Source organism: Lithobates pipiens, unplaced genomic scaffold (assembly GCF_037356315.1).
Source record: "Lithobates pipiens isolate NorthernLeopardFrog02 unplaced genomic scaffold, aLitPip1_a1.2 Scaffold_13, whole genome shotgun sequence".
Lineage (NCBI taxonomy): Eukaryota > Metazoa > Chordata > Amphibia > Anura > Ranidae > Lithobates > Lithobates pipiens.
Window position 1 is genome coordinate 468,573,421 of NW_027507718.1, and position 15,663 is coordinate 468,589,083.

The 15,663-nt window shown below is 44.8% G+C and overlaps 1 protein-coding gene across 4 annotated transcripts in view; it reads right to left on the reverse strand.

Annotated features, from left to right (window-relative positions):
* The window catches only part of DOK7 (docking protein 7), a 270,829-nt gene that overhangs the window by 202,832 nt on the left and 52,334 nt on the right, over nt 1-15,663 (reverse strand). The window lies entirely within an intron of this gene.

Genomic DNA, 15,663 nt, shown 5'->3' on the forward strand with positions numbered 1-15,663 from the left:
CGGTCAAGCCTTCCACGGTGACTGGGGGAGGAATTTTTAGACAAGACTAGAGGGCTAGTGTCTAGATAGAATAGTAAAGTAAATGAAATTGCCAAATAATGGTAATGAATCAGTGTCAAATAAAGAGGACAGTTCCTGTAGTGATAAAAGTGGTAATCAAGATTGACATGAAACAAAGTGAGAACCACAATTAAATTGCAAATAAAGTAGGTCGCTTTTGCCTTTAGTCGGAGCACTCAGGTCTCAATGCACTTACTTTGTCCCACATACAAGGAATATAATTACAGTAAGTCAGGAGACTCACAGATCTGCATTGTGTTATACAGTACCTTGAAAAAGTATACATACCCCTTGACATTTTCCACATTTTGTCATATTACAACTAAAAATGTAAATGTATTGTATTGGTATTTTATGCGATAGACCAACTCAAAGTGGCACATAATTGTGAAGTGAAAGGAAAATGATAAATGATTTTATAAATATATTTTTATTTTAAAAAGGAAAAAGTTGTATTGTGTCATTCGTAGTAAATTACATGTTACATAAGAATAATAAGAAAAGGTAAGCAGTTTTCACATTCAAAGATTATGCAGAATGCAAGTCAAGAAACTTTCCAAAAAAAAACATAAAAAAAAAAAAATCATGCGAGCCTTAAAAAGCTCACTCCTAACTATATACCATCAAGCTGCAAACGTTAAACACGTCTCATACATACGTGCATAATAAAATTAAAATAAAAATAAAAAATTTTATTTCAAGAAACTTTCCAGTTTGTATATTTCTGCAAGATTAGGGTTGCACCATAGTGGGGTTTCTTCAAGAAATCCTGACACCCTCAAGCTACTCTTGACAGTAGTCCAAAGTTTGTTTAACCACTTCCCGACCAGCGCACGACGATGTACGTCGACAGAATGGCACGGGCAGGCATATTAGCGTACATGTACGTCCAATATTCGTTGGCGCCGTGCCATCGGGAGCGCGCCGCTGGCGGCGCGCTCCCACGCTGGTCGGGACCCCCGTGAGTCCGGTCGCGGGACCCGCGGACTCGATCGCCCCGGGCATCCCCGCGATCGTTTCACGGAGCGGCCGAATGGAGGAAATGCTGTATAAACAGCATTTTTCCATTCTGCCTAGCAACTAGTGACGCTGATCTCTGCTCCATGTGATTGGAGCAGAGATCAGTGTACACTAAATGAAAGCCCAACCCCCCCACAGTTAGTAACACACCCCTAGGAACACTTAACCCCTACACTGCCACCCACTGGTTAACCCTTTCACTGCCAGTGTCATTTACACAGAAATCACTGCATTTATATAGCAGTGATTACTGTAAAAATGACAATGGTCCCAAAAATGTGTCAAAAATGTCCGATGGGTCCCCCACAATGTCGCAGTCACAATAAAAATCGCAGATCGCCGCCATTACTAGTAAAAAAAATAAAAATAAAAAATTATTAATAAAAATGCTATAAAACTATCCCTATTTTGTAAACGCTATAACTTTTGCGCAAACCAATCAATAATCGCTTATTGCGATTTTTTTTACCAAAAATATGTAGAAGAATACGTATCGGCCTAAACTGAGGGAAAAAAATGTTTTTTATATATTTTTGGGGGATATTTATTATTACAAAAAGTAAAAAATAATGCGTTTTTTTCAAAATTATCGCTCTATTTTTGTATATAGCGCAAAAAATAAAAACCGCAGGGGTGATCAAATACCACCAAAAGAAAGCTCTATTTGTGGGAAAAAAAGGACATTAATTTTGTTTGGGAGCCACGTCGCACGACCGCGCAATTGTCAGTTAAAGCGACGCAGTGCCGAATCGCAAAAAGTGGTCTGGTCTTTGACCAGCAAATTGGTCCGGTCTAAAAGTGGTTAAGAGAATAATAATAGGCGCTGTTTATGGCAGATGAGGCAAGCCCACCTCCAAACCCACTAAAATGGAGGGGGTTCATGGTCCAGTCCGCAGTAGGCCATCAATCGGTTCAGACTCAACAGGTGATCCAAGACCACTCAGGTGTTGTAGTTGAGAGGCATAGAAATAAAGCCTAGGATTAGGCACTGCTGCGCCTCCCCCGATCTTTGCTGTACTGCAGTGTGGAAAGACTGATCCTAGCTGCCTGTTTTTTCCATATCAAAGACCTGAACTTGATATCAACACGCATGAATCAACTGCAGAGTATCCACTGAGGGGAATGTATATTACAAAAATACAAAAAGCTGCGCCAACCCTCTAACCAATACTAAGAAAAGGAATAAAAAAATTAAAAAATATAAAATATAAATAATTAATATGTAAATAATTGATACAATCAAAAACACCTCAAGTGCATAAAAATCAGAAAATGCATAAAAAATAACAATTCAAAAAAATCCGTTCATAGAAAGTTCATGAATGAGTCCATATGATCAGCAATTGTATTCTTAAATGGAGACACCACAGTGATTGAACACACTCAAATACGCACAAGTGCCCGTCACCATATAGTGAGTGCGCTTACCAGAGGGTATATGAGTTGGAGCGTTATAATTAGATCGTAGATCACACCAAAATAATCCTCCTTATAATGGGTCAGCTCTCCGCATTACAACAGCATTCTTACGAGAATATTGTATTCCATGATCCCAAAAATGGTACTCAGTGGCTCCAAGAGAAAAGAAGGAACCAACATAGCGTAATATTGTTGAGACAATTTATTGTAGATAAAAAGTAGCGCACTTACATGTAAGGCCGCGTACACACGGGCGGACTGTTCGCCCAACCTTGTCCGCTGAACAGTGTTTGGGCGGACAGTCCGCTCGTGTGTGGGCTTTCAGCGGACAGTTTCAGCGGACAGTTGGACGGACAAAGTCTTTCGGAAATTCCGAAAAACTGTCCGCTGAAACTGTGTTTGAGCGAACAGTCCGCCCGTGTGTGGGCCTGTCTGCTGTACTTTCGAAATGAGCGGACTGTTCCCGCTCGGAAAGTCCGCCCATTTCGAGCGCGTGTACAGGTAGGCGGGGCCCGCGAAGGAGACGTCGCGGGCTCCGCCGCCTGTAATGGGCTTAAAGGGGAACCCCAACGCCGAAAAAAATCGGCGTGGGGGTTCCCCCAAAGTCCACACCAGACCCTTGTCCGAGCACGCTACCCGGCCGGCCAGGAAAGGGGGGCGAGCGAGCGCGCCCCCCCTCCTGAGCCGTACCAGGCCGCGTGCCCTCAACATGGGGGGTGCCTTGGGGAAGGGGGGGCCGCGCGGCCCCCCCACCCCAAAGCACCTTGTCCCCATGTTGATGAGGACAAGGGCCTCTTCCCGACAACCCTGGCCGTTGGTTGTCGGGGTCTGCGGGCGGGGGGCTTATCGGAATCCGGGAGCCCCCTTTAAGAAGGGGGCCCCCGGATACCGGCCCCCCACCCTATGTGAATGAGTATGGGGTACAATGTACCCCTACCCATTCACCTGTGAAATAAAGTACAAAAAAAAACACAACACAGGGAAAAAATATTTTATTGCACAGCTCCGGGGGTCTTCCGTCTTCGGGGGTCTTCTCGCCGGACTCCTCCGCTATGTGTGTGTAGCTCTTTTACTAGCGGAGGAGTCCGGCTTTCTTCCTCCCCGCCGCCGGCCTCTTCTCCCGACTTCGGGGGTCTTGTCCCCCTCTTCGGTTCTTCTGCCGGGCCACCGCGCCTTCTTCTAGCTCTTTTACAGGCGGTGGCCCGGTCTTCTGTCGCCGCTGCCTTCCGTTCTTCTGTCGCCGCCTTCGGTTCTTCTGCCGGGCCACCGCGCCTTCTTGTAGCTCTTTTACAGGCGGTGGCCCGGTCTTCTGTCGCCGCTGTCGTCGCCGCCGCCGCCGCCGCCTTCCGTTCTTGTTCTTCTTCTTGTTCTTCTTCTTCTTCTCCTGGAGATGTTGACTCGACGAGCTCTCCGGCCGGAATGCCAGAGCCGCGCTGTGCGGTCACTTATATAGTGACAATGGGGCGGTGTCACATGGTATATGTCACATGGGTTGGTCACATGGTGACCCCGCCCCCTTACGATGTCATAGTCCCCATGTGACATCAACCCATGTGACCAACCCATGTGACATATACCATGTGACACCGCCCCATTGTCACTATATAAGTGACCGCACAGCGCGGCTCTGGCATTCCGGCCGGAGAGCTCGTCGAGTCAACATCTCCAGGAGAAGAAGAAGAAGAACAAGAAGAAGAACAAGAACGGAAGGCGGCGGCGGCGGCGACGACAGCGGCGACAGAAGACCGGGCCACCGCCTGTAAAAGAGCTACAAGAAGGCGCGGTGGCCCGGCAGAAGAACCGAAGAGGGGGACAAGACCCCCGAAGTCGGGAGAAGAGGCCGGCGGCGGGGAGGAAGAAAGCCGGACTCCTCCGCTAGTAAAAGAGCTACACACAGATAGCGGAGGAGTCCGGCGAGAAGACCCCCGAAGACGGAAGACCCCCGGAGCTGTGCAATAAAATATTTTTTCCCTGTGTTGTGTTTTTTTTTGTACTTTATTTCACAGGTGAATGGGTAGGGGTACATTGTACCCCATACTCATTCACATAGGGTGGGGGGCCGGTATCCGGGGGCCCCCTTCTTAAAGGGGGCTCCCGGATTCCGATAAGCCCCCCGCCCGCAGACCCCGACAACCAACGGCCAGGGTTGTCGGGAAGAGGCCCTTGTCCTCATCAACATGGGGACAAGGTGCTTTGGGGTGGGGGGGCCGCGCGGCCCCCCCTTCCCCAAGGCACCCCCCCATGTTGAGGGCACGCGGCCTGGTACGGCTCAGGAGGGGGGGCGCGCTCGCTCGCCCCCCTTTCCTGGCCGGCCGGGTAGCGTGCTCGGACAAGGGTCTGGTGTGGACTTTGGGGGAACCCCCACGCCGATTTTTTTCGGCGTTGGGGTTCCCCTTTAAGCCCATTCCAGGCGGCGGAGCCCGCGACGTCTCCTTGGCGGGCCCCGCCTACCTGTACACGCGCTCGAAATGGGCGGATTTGCCTCCTCCTTACGTGGGCGAGTCCGTTCATTTCAAAAGTTGAGCGAACTGTTTGGCAAACAGTTTGCTGAAACAGTCCGCTCGTGTGTGGGCAAGTCCGCTCATGCAAATTTTGAGCGGACTGTTTGCCGAAACTGTTTGACGAACAAGGTTGGGTAAACAGTCCGCGCGTGTGTACGGGCCTAAGGCCGCGTACACACGGGCGGACTGTTCGCCCAACTTTGTCCGTCAAACAGTTTCGGCAAACAGTCCGCTCAAAATTAGCATGGACGGACATGGCCACACACGACGAACGAACAGTTTGCTGAAACCGTGCGCGATGACGTGAACGGCACGTACGACGGGACGAAAAATACGACGTCCTATACACTGCATTATAACTTTCGGCGTGAAAATCCTTTCTGAGCATGCGCGCAACCTTGTTTGACGAACAAGCCTACACACGAGCGGACTGTTCGCTGAAACAAGGTTTCAGCGGACAGTTTTACGGAATTTCCGAAAAAAACCTTGTTCGTCAAACTGTCCGCTGAAACTGTCCGCTGAAAGCCCACACACGAGCGGACTGTCCGCCCAAACACTGTTCAGCGGACAAAGTTGGGCGAACAGTCCGCCCGTGTGTACGCGGCCTAAGTCGAATGTATACAGCATGTATAAAAAGAGCATAAAAAGCCGGCCGGCAAACAGGAGCCCGTCCTCCTTTCCTACAACATGGTGGCGTCACTGCGTGCCTTCCCAGATGCGTTTCGTCATACCTGACGTTGTCAATGGTAATTTACACCAAGTGTTACAGGTCATTTGGAATCTTTTGAATAGGGGTAGTAAGTTTTCTTGTAGATAGGTCAGCAGGTTCGCAGAAACCTGCACCCGCAAGTATTTAAACGAAGAGACAACTTTAAAGGACTCTGCATCAATCGGCAGGAAAATCAGTGGATCATCTAGGGGCAAAAGGACCGATTTGTTCCATTTGATGAAGAATCCTGTCAAGGAGCCGAAGTGCCGAATCACCGTCATTGCGTTGGTGAGAGATGTGCCCGCATCCCCCAAATAGAGAAGGGTTACATACACGTAGAGGGAGATCTTTTCAATACCCGATATTCTATGAAAGCTTGAAATAGTTAGGGATGACCGTATGGTAGCCTTCAATGGTTCCAGAGCAAATGCAAATAACAGTGGTGACAATGGGAACCCCTGTCTCGTGCCCCTAAAGAGGGGAAAAGGGTCTGACAGATCCCCATTTATGCGTATACTAGCTGTAGGGGCCACATACAACAACCTCACCCAGGCAATAAAGTAGTCTCTTAGTCCAAAGTGCTTCAGCACCTCCCACAGGTAAGGCCACTAGACACTGTTGAAGGCATTAGCTGCGTCTAATGATAGAATCACTCTCTGGCCCCGATTGTCGACAGGTAGCTGGAGGTTGAGAAATAATCATCTGATGTTAAGGGCTGTGGACCTAGAGGGGATGAACCCCGATAGATCTTTATGGACAATTTTGTGGATAACTTTGGCCAGTCTAGTAGCCAGAACCCTGGCTAGTAATTTTTACATCTGTTGTTAGCAACGAGATGGGCCTATAGGAATCTGGGGAGTGGGCCTCCTTACCTGGTTTTAGAAGTAGAATAATTAATAATAAAATAATACCTTTCTCAATTGGGGCATCAGCGTCTCAGAGTAGCGTTTGTACACCTTCGCCAGCAAGCCACCTGCTTCTGGAGACTTACCGGGAAAGGAAAGTGCCAGTGCCTGTCTCAAGCATCTCCTTAATCGTCAGAGGAGCATTCAGTTGCTCTGCACCTGATGCTGAGAACTGAGGGATATAGCTCTTGTCAAGAAAGGACCTTATTTCATCCAGAGTTGGCGAGACTTTAGAGGAGTACACATCAGCATAGAAATCTCGAAACGTGGACAGAATGCCTAATATGTGAGGTTCCCCTTTTAGATCTTATCATTACAGCCAGCATATGGCCTGTACTTTCCCCTTCTTTGAAATATTCTCTGTTGAAGAAAGAAACTTTTGTTTGCAGCTTTCGTTAAAACCATGTCCCTATATGTTGAGCCTACTTCCAAGCCCTTTCGTTCTGTTCAGAGGGGGAATGGACGAACGTTGACTCTACCCTCTCAACTTCCCGAAGCACGGATTGTTCCCAGGACCTGGTCTTGGTCTTAATGGCAGAGATGGTTTAAAAATGTTTTACAAATAAATATGTAATAAGTGTGGCATGCATTTGCATACAGCCCCTCTGTGTCAATACTTTGTAGAACCACCTTTCGCTGCAATTACAGCTGCAAGTCTTTTTGGGGTGTCTCTACCAGCTTTACACATCTAGGATTTGACATTTTTGCCCATTCTTCTTTGCAAAATAGCTCAAGCTCTGTCAGATTATAAGAAGAACATCTGTGGACAGCAATTTTCAAGTCTTGCCACATAATCTCAATTGGATTTAGGTCTGGACTTTGACTGGGCCATTCTAACACATGAATATTCTTTAATCTAACCCATTCCATATGTTTAGGGTGCTTGTCCAGCTGGAAGGTGAACCTTCGCACCTGTCAAAAGTCTTCTGCAGACTCCAACAGGTTTTCTTCTAAGATTGCCCTGTATTTGGCTCCATCTAACTTCCCATCATCTCTGACTAGCTTCCCTGTCCCGGCTGAAGAAAAGCACCCGCTGTCAGGACAAGCCTGATGATTGTAAGGGAGCACACTGGGTCCCCAGCATGGCAGGAGAGCACATTATGGTGTGCTCCCCTGCTTAGTGTGGTCAGTTTTTAATAGGAAAGCAGAAGGACTGGCAGGAACACCAGGGATTTCACACACAGGAAGAAATACAAAGAACAGGATACTTTCTCATACAGGTACATGATACGGCAGGTACATATGAGGAATATGAAATGCTGGGGTAACAAACACTTTAAGCTCCAAACTTTCTTAAAAAAAAATCATTAAAGTGATTGTAAATATATTTTCCCGCCAGGGCTCCTGGCTCCTCCCCTCCGGTGTGTGTCCCCAATGAAATCTGCGGGCTCGCTCTCGGGTCTCACTGTCTGTGTCTATTGACTCTGCCCCGCCACCCACTCCCTCGTCACTGGTTTTCATTGACAGCAATCAAACCCATTGCCTCAGCAAAGCCAGTGAGACCAGGAAGTGAGAGGAGCGAGCCGCTGCAGACGTGCCCAGCGCTGGATCGAATGAGGGCTCAGGTAAGTGAAGGAGGGAGGGGGGGATACTAATGCCTGAACATTTTTTACCTTAATGCACTGAATGCATTTCACGAATGCTTTATAACCACTTTAACCACTTCAGCCCCGGAAGATTTGGCTGCTCAATGACCAGGCCATTTTTTGCGATATGGCACTGCGTCGCTTTAACTGACAATTGCGCTCGTGCGATGCTGTACCCAAACAAAATAGCTTTTTTCTCACAAATAAATCTTTCTTTTGGTGGTTTTTAATCACCTCTGCGGTTTTTATTTTTTGCACTATAAGCAAAATAAGAGCGACAATTTTGAGAAAAAAAGCACAATATCTTTACTTTTTGCTATAAAGGCACAGTACAGGGAAGGTCAGGAGGGCACAGTGCAGGTTCTGGGACATGGCCATCCTGCGACAGCTTAGTAAAACTTAGCATGACTATCCCAGCAAAACAGTTGGCAAGTATGATGTAATGCAAGATTATCATGGGGCCCCATCCACCTGGAGCACCTGAGCAGTTTTCATGCATTAAGATAACCCTGCATAGGTCCCTAAACAAAAGTACCGCTCAGTACAGAATTTAGCCCTGTCCAGTAATAGCATGCCAAAGGCTTTGAAAGGCTACAGGAAGCTGGATTTGGCACTGCACCTATCCTTCCCAGGCAAAATAAAACACCAGTAGGGACACATAGCAGCTATATGATCCAGTGAGCGAGGGGCCTAAAAGTTCCATTGTGTTAACGCACAATATGATACGCACTACTGTAAATTTTATTCAGGCAGCTCCGCTCATTATCACTGTCCTGTCAAAGCACCACCAGGACAAAATAATAACACAAAAAGGTACATGACCCTTTTTCAGCAACGTAGAACACCGCAATACACAGAAAATGTAAACTGATCTTGGCGATTGAGGTGAAGCGAAGTGAAAATTTAAATTCAATTAAATTGAAAAAATAAAATAGAGTAAACAGATTAAATACAACTTTAATTAAATAGCAAAAAAACATGCGCAAGAACAAAAAAAAATCAGGATCTCTGCTCACAAATGTTTATTTAAATGAAGTCAGCAAATGTGTACCTCATTCACTAAGCAAAATGAATATCAGCCCCACAGTGTATAGAACATGCACTATAATGCCGCGTACACACGATCGGACATTCCAACAACAAAATCCTTGGGACTTTTTCCGACGTATGTTGGCTCAAACTTGTCTTGCATACACACAGTCACACAATGTTGTTGGAAATTCCGAATGTCAAGAATGCGGTGACATACAACGAGCCGTGAAAATTGAAGTTCAATAACCAATGCAGCTCTTGTGCTTAATTCCGAGCATGCGTGGCAATTTGTGTGTCCGAATTGTCTACACACGATTGGAATTTTCCGACAACGGATTTTGTTGTTGGAAAATTTGAGATCCAGACCTTAAATTTTGTGTGTCCAAAATTCCAATGGAAAATATCCGATTGAACATTTTTGGTCAGAAAATCCGATCGTGTTTACATGGCATAAGGTGCCAAGCTCTATACAAATCCCAGCTCTTGTTTGCACAGGATTTTCAGCGGACTCCAGAGCTGAGGGAGCACATTGAGAGTAAAAGCCGAAAACTGCCTTCTGTATAATCAATGTGTCAGATTTTTTTTTTTGTAGGAGTGTGCTTAGTTTAAGCTTTACACAAAAAAAAAAAAGAAAATGAATATTCATGAATAGGAATAAAGAGTTCATGAAATGAAAACAAAGGCATCAGGCAAGCATGCCAGGACAGCTGTGTACATCATTGTAGTAGTGTGGTATCATTACATACATTTATATACACAGTTGGCCTTTCTGTAAGAACTCAAACTCCCAATGCCTTTGTTTCTATGTGATCAATTCTTTATGGTTATTCGTTATTTTTTTTGTTTAAAGCTTACTTAAGCCCTAGCAATGTACATCACATCCAGTCCTGTGAGATGTACCGTATTTATCGGTGTATAATACACACTTTTTCCCCTTAAAATCAGGGGAAAATCGTGGGTGCGTGTTATACGCCGATCCCTCGCCGATTGCGAACCCTTCTGCCTTTTCTGCTAGTCTCTGCAGCTTTCGTCTATTTTCGGCCGTTCTTGGCGGCTTTCGGAAGCTGCCGAGAGCGGCCGAAAGCTGCAGAGAACAGCCAAAAATATCCGATAATGGCTGAGTGCGGTCGAAAATAGCCGAGAACGACCGAGAGCTACAGAGCGCCATTTTTAAATGGAATTCCTGCAAAAGAAACTGACAAGGCTGCAAATGACTGACAAGGCTGCAACGGAAGGCTGCAAATGACTGGGAAGGCTGCAAATGACATGTAAGGCTGCAACAGGAGGCTGCTAATGACATGCAAGGCTGCAATGGAAGGCTGCTAATGACATGCAAGCCTGCAATGGAAGGCTGCTAATGACATGCAAGGCTGCAATGGAAGGCTGCTAATGACATGCAAGCCTGCAATGGAAGGCTGCTAATGACATGCAAGGCTGCAATGGAAGGCTGCTAATGACATGCAAGCCTGCAATGGAAGGCTGCTAATGACATGCAAGGCTGCAATGGAAGGCTGCAAATGACTGACAAGGCTGCAATAGAAGGCTGCAAATGACTGACAAGGCTGCAAATGACTGACAAGGCTGCAATGGAAGGCTGCAAATGACTGACAAGGCTGCAATGCAAGGCTGCAAATTACACTGATAAGGCTGCATTGATGGGCATTTGAATGTAAGTTTTTTTTCCTTAAACTTCCCTCCTAAAAGTTTTTTTCTTTAAAATTCCCTCCTAAATTTGGGGTGCATGTTATACGCCGGCGCGTGTTATACAACGATAAATAGGGTATATGTTTGCTTACTATATTGTATTTCGATGTGTTATTGGCTTAAGGGGATAGGGAGCTCAGGAAGCTACAAAAATGGCAGTTATTGTTTTGTATGACATATTACATTATTGAAAATTGTCAATTTAGTAGGAGTGCTTAAACTCTCGGACTCATTCTTTTACATTGATATGTTTGTGAATCCGGAGTCCGCTCTAAATGACTTCAAAGAACATGTGCGCTGTTTACTGTTCATTTGTCCAGTGCGGAAAATTATTATTTGAAATCCTGCAGATTTTGTAAGTTTGCCCACAAATGTTATAAACTGAGTTTCAGTTCAGTGAGTAAAATAAGTATTGGATGCCCTACCAACCAATGATAATTCTGGCTCCCACAGACTGAGCAGGGGCTGTCCGTCCATTAAGAGAGCACAGGTGCCGCCTCCCCACCCATCCATGTGCCCGGCGCCTTTCAGGACACTGGATGCATGGATTCCAATGGGAAGTGAGTGTTTTTTTTAAGCACCTGATTAGAGCCAGAGGCTCTTGGAGCGTAGAGAATGTAAACAGAGCCCACCCAGGTGGGTTACAATAGTGAATTAATATTTGCTATTGAAAAGCTGATCCTCCTCCCAGCCAAACAGGAATCGGGTCGTGAGACCCATCACACGATTGGCTGGAAGGACAGGCGAGGAATTATTTGAAAATGCAAGAAATACAAAATAACCATCAATTGCCCTCGGTATTGAGCACCAATGCAAGATTTTGCCTCATGGAGTAAGGATGATCATGAGAAAAATGAGGGATCAGCCCAGAACTACAGGGGGGGAGCTTGAAAATGATCCCAAGGGACCAAACACAATACGCTGCCATGGATTGAAATCTTGCAACGCCTCCTCAAGAAGGCACATGTACAGACCCATCTGAAGTTTGTCAATGAACATATAAATGGCCCAGAGAAGGATTCGGAGAAAGTGCTTTGGCAAGATGAGTCCAAAATTTAGCTCTTTGGCATTAACTCGTCTGACCGTGTTTGGAGGAAGAAAAAGGCTGACTATGACCTTAAGACCACCATCCCAACAATCAAGCAAGGAGGTGGAAACATTATGCTTTGGGGCGGTTTCTCTGCTACAGGCACAGACCGACTTTGCCACATTAAGGGGCCAATAGATGGGGCCATCTATTGTAAAATCTTGGATGGGAACCTTCTTTTCTCAGTCAGAACACTCAAAATGGGTTGTGGATGGGTCGTCCAGCATGACAATGACCTAAAACATACCGCCAAAGCAACAAAGAAGAAGCACATCATGGAGTGGTCTAGCCTCTAGACCTTAATCCTAAAGAAAAATTTATGGAGGGAGCTGAAACTTGCCAAGCGACAGCCAAGAAACCTTAAGAATTTAGAGAGGATCTGTAAAGAAGAGTGGACCAAAATCCCTTCAGAGATGTGTGCAAACCTGGTAACCAACTACAAGAAATGTCTTACTTCTGTGCTTGTCAACAAGGGTTTCTCCACCAAGTATTAAGTCATGTTTTGCTTGGGGATCAAATAATTATTTTACTCCCTGACCTGCAACTCAATTTATAACTTTTGAATCATGTGTTTTTTCTGGATTTTTGGTTGATATTCTGTCTTCATTATTTAAAATACACCTATAATAAAAATGATAGACCCTTCATTTCTTTGTAAGTGAACATACTTGCAAAATTTGAAGGGGATCAAATAATTATTGTCCCCACTGTGTAGATATACACGCTATATATATATATATATATATATATACATGCACACACAGTATATACAGGTACACATAAACACAAAGTGTTTATTGGAGATCAAGTTAATATGAATATATTCATTAGGCAGCTGTAGCATGAATTGACAAAAATAGGGATGCTTTGAGTTAATAGAGCAAGACAGAGATCTAATGGAGTTAGTTTTGTCAAAAAGATTATGCACAATAAAAGAAAAATATAAAGAGCTGAACGATGGGAAAGCAACACTGACATTAGTGTTATGCCCCATTAACACGGTCGGACATTCCGACCACAAAATCCGTCTGATTTTTTCAGACGGATTTTGGCCGCAACTAGTAGCCAATAGATTTTGTCTCCAAATTTTTTCTGAGCATGCGTGGCACTTTGTGCATCGGAATTCTCTACACACGATCGGAAAAAGTCAGATCGGATTTTGTTGTCGGACAATTTTAGATCCAGCTTTTTAACTATTCTTAAATTTAGATCCATCTCAAACTTTTTCCGTCTGAAATTCCGACAAAAAAAGTCTGATAGAGCCCACCCATGATCAGATTTTCCGACAACATAATCCGATCGGACTTTTTCCATCAGAATTTCTGACCGTGTGTATGGGGCATTACACAGCTGATATGAAACACAAAACATTTCTGCAGGAATACATTTGTTACATTATATTTTCATGGAGCAGATGTGTTTAAAAGAGAAGTTTGGGGTTATAAAAAAAAAAAAAATCATCTGGAAAAAGGTCTTCCTGATTATGTCGCAACTATTTGATTGTTCTATTTTACCAGACCCAATGTTAGCTCTCCTTAATGTAAAACCAGATTCTCTCACAAAGAATCAATTCAAACTATTCCTCACGTTTCTGATAGCCACAAAACAGACAGTAGCCAATGCATGGAAAACATCAGTTGTGAATATTACAGAAACCAAAACTAGAATGAACCAATCTTTCATACATGCCAAAATGGACACTTTAGATAAGAACCGTTTGTCAAAATTCAGCATATGGGGACCATGGATTAAATACTACATGTCAGATCATTTTCATAATCAAATACTCTTGTCGTGGTGATTGAATTTTTTTTCTCTCTCTCTCGTTCTGGAATTATATTTAAATATATTTACTAAAATCTACCCCTGGAGTTAAGTGATCATCTCTCCCCCTCCTTTCTGTTCTTATTTTCTTTCACCATTTTTTCTTCAATGCTTCTTCAAAAAAAGCCTTTCCTTATACTACAGTATTTGTTATCCATATAGAAGTATACCTGAGGTCAGGATTTCGTTTTGTTCAAATATGTAAAAGAGATATATTCTTGCCTTTTCCAGTTTATTGAGCTCCTGCCATTTTCAGATATAAACAACTTTTATACTCCAGTCTTCTCTAGCTTATATAAAACTCTCACCTCTTTTCTGAGTTTTTATCATTCTTTCTTTTTATTTTTTTTCACTTGGATAACTGCAGTTTATTCTAATTTGCATACATCTCCATAGGTTGTAAATGATAGAGTAACCTTCTTTTGTTTTAGTGCGTTTATTTTTATTTATTTATATATTTATTTATGTACTTATTTATTTTTTATATAACATCTTTACTTTAATGTTATATTTTAATATTTTTGTTTTGTCAAATATTCTGTATTTGTTGTTATGTATCATTTCTAAAACAAATAAATCTTTTGAACGAGAATAAACAAAAAAAAACAAAAACAAAAAACAAACATACATACATATTCACCTCCATGCTGCAGCTGTCCCCTGTCGACTCCAAGCCTGATCACATGATCGCTCAGACACTGCACACCACTGCTGTCAGACACTGCACACTGCTCTGCTCCTCCAGAGCCATGCTATGGCTGGAGCAGCGGGCTGTGGAGGGGGCGGGATTGACTGGCTTAGGCTCTTATCCGCATTCTGAGAGTCTGAGCCAGATACCAATCAAGTATCTTTGTGGATCCTGACATTATTGTCGGGATCCTTCCAGAGACTGGAGCAGCTCTGTGATGTCAGCTAAACGTGGATGTCAGGTCACCTTGAGGCGAGGTGACAGATGCACACCGTAGGGATCAGGAGTGCACCGCAAGGTTATGGACCCTACGGCTGACTGCTGCGGACGGGAGACAGGTCCCACCGGGGTTAGAGCGTAAGATTCCCTGGGGTGCGGAGTCTAAGAGCCAGCAGGTATTCACCAGAGCTTCGAGTGGTGAGGATGGACTTGGCTGCAACTGGCTCCAGGTCGCGACCCCCAGGGTCCCCCAGCTCACACCCACAGTAGGCAACAGGAGGATAGGGATGGTGAGGGACAAAGCCAAGGTCAGGGCCACAAGCAGACAGGAATAGTCAGGGACACGCCAAAAGGTCAGGATCACAGTCAAACAGGGATAGTCAAAGACACGCCAAAGTCGGTAACAGAAGAGCACACGGCAGGTAACAGGAAGCTAAACACACAAAGGAATACACAATGGTTGATCAGCCCTGTTGGCTTGCAGTGCACAGGTTAATATAATAATATAGGGCTCCCTGATAGGGCCTGGGGTGGAGCCATGCTTAGAGGAGAGGTTATAAAAACCACCATGTGGAAGTGGCTGGCCTCTTAGCCTGAACACATGAGGGGAGGTAAGCAAACAGGAAGATCACTGCATAACCATGACTTTGGTCATGTTTCTCTTTTAACCCCCCTGGCGGTATTCCAGAGTCTGGCTCAGGGTGAAAATTCAGTACCATTAGCGGTAACCCCGAGCCAGACTTGGGATCGCATCGCTGAATCCAGGATGAGCATACTTACCTTATCCCCTGGATCCAGTGATGTCTCCTCGCACTGCGAGCGGCTTGTCCTCCAATCGATGCACGGGGATGGAGAACGGCGCCAAATTCAAAAAGTAAAACACACACTATACATATAGTATAATGTAAT